The 1,758-nt window shown below is 42.7% G+C and overlaps 1 non-coding gene across 1 annotated transcript; it reads right to left on the reverse strand.

Moving 5' to 3' along the window:
• Nucleotides 1–1,135: 1,135 nt before the first annotated feature.
• trnaa-cgc (transfer RNA alanine (anticodon CGC)) lies at nucleotides 1,136–1,207 on the reverse strand. Its single transcript has one exon. It is a non-coding gene; the product is annotated as a tRNA-Ala (tRNA).
• Between the last annotated feature and the right edge of the window lie 551 nt (nucleotides 1,208–1,758).

Raw genomic sequence — 1,758 nt, forward strand, 5'->3', positions numbered from 1 at the left:
CTTAATAGAAAATTTTGACAAAGTTATGAGAGAGATACATGGGTGGATGTCGTGTACATGGATTTTAGTAAGGCATTTCACAAAGTCCCTCTTGGGATGCTCATCCAGAAGATTAAGATGCATGGGGCCTGAGGTGAATTGGCTCTTTGGATTTACAACTGGTTTGCACAGAGAAGATGGAGGGTAGTGGTTGAAGGGACTCATTCGAACTGGAGGCCTGTAATTAGCGGAGTTCTTCAGGGATCTGTGTTGGGACCTCTGTCTGCTGTTATTGATGTATGTAAATGACCTGGATGAAATTGTAGGGGGGGGCGTGGGGTTAGTAAGTTTGCGGATGATACCAAGATTGGTGGAGTTGTGGAAGACTGGCAAAGGAAAGAGCATGATATAGACCAGTTGCAAATATGACAGCGAATCTGGAGAAAAAAAGCATTCTTTTCAAATGGATCAATTCATTACATCATGCATTGAGGTAGTACAAGGTAAGAGAATAGCAATGCAGAATAAAGTGTAACAGCTACAGGGAGCAGAACAGGGGTAGACCATAACTTGCAAGAGTAGATTATGAGGTCATCTCACAATCTGCCAGGTTCCCAGTACAATAAGTGTCCGTCTGACTGAACTAGAAAGGCAATCAACAGTCTGATAACGGCAGAATAGAAGCTGTCCCTGAACCTGGTGATACGTAGTTTCAAACTTTTGTATCTTCTGGCTGATGGGAGAGGGGAGAAGGCACAAAGCTAGAACAGGAGTTCAGAGATATTAGATCATAGAACAAAAAGGTGATATGCAGAACTGAAAATGGAATTGTTCCCACTCCAGTGCATGTTGCTAAATAATTGATTGCTTCATAAAAGACCTTGCAGAGCCTTTAAGACTCTTATTAGCCCTAACTTTCTTCTTTTTTCCCTGTATACACAGACACTCCACACAAATACTACCAAAGGAAACGAAACTGCATAGTGTTTGTCATTTGGGCTTAGATTACTGAAAAGAAAATAGATACCTTTACAAATAATAAATTGTAATCAACTCTTATAAGCACCATTGAGTAGTTTCGACTACAGGAAACAAACGGATCTGTCGCTCCGGACCGCATTTTCTTAAGAAATGTATGTACCTTTAGTAAAACCTTTGGAGATGCCGGGGATTGAACCCGGGACCTCATACATGCGAAGCATGCGCTCTACCACTGAGCTACATCCCCTCCTACTTTTCTAATGGCTCTTCGCACCCTTTATAAATGCCCTCGAATATGTTAAAACTTCTGTTATTTTTGCTTGCTTGTTTAAATCTTTTTCAATCCGTTAATTAATTTAAAACAAAATGTACCCTTGCTTTGCAAAAATAGAAACAGAGCCACCAGGAGCTTTAGAAAGTTAAAAAGTAACTCTTAAATTTTAGAACTCTTTCGAATAACTCCCGGAAATCATAAACTCAAGAAATTCTGTCGATGCTGGAAATGCACAACAACACACACGGGGTTCCCAACCTGGGATCCACGATATGAAGTAGCAACTATGAAAACGAATAAACAGTCGACGAGACCCTCCAACAGAACAAGGAAAGGGAGGGGGAAGACGCCAATTAAGAAAGTGGGGGGCAGGGGAGGGAGGGTAAGCTAGGTGATGGTTGAAGCCAGGTGGGCGGGAAAAGTGAAGGGCTGGAGCAGGAGAAATCTGATAGGAGAGGAGAGCGCACTGCGGGAGAAGGGGAAGGGGGAGAGGCATCAGGGTGAAGTGACAGGCAGGTGAGGAG

This window comes from Hypanus sabinus, chromosome 4 (genome assembly GCF_030144855.1).
Source record: "Hypanus sabinus isolate sHypSab1 chromosome 4, sHypSab1.hap1, whole genome shotgun sequence".
NCBI classification, from domain to species: Eukaryota; Metazoa; Chordata; class Chondrichthyes; order Myliobatiformes; family Dasyatidae; genus Hypanus; species Hypanus sabinus.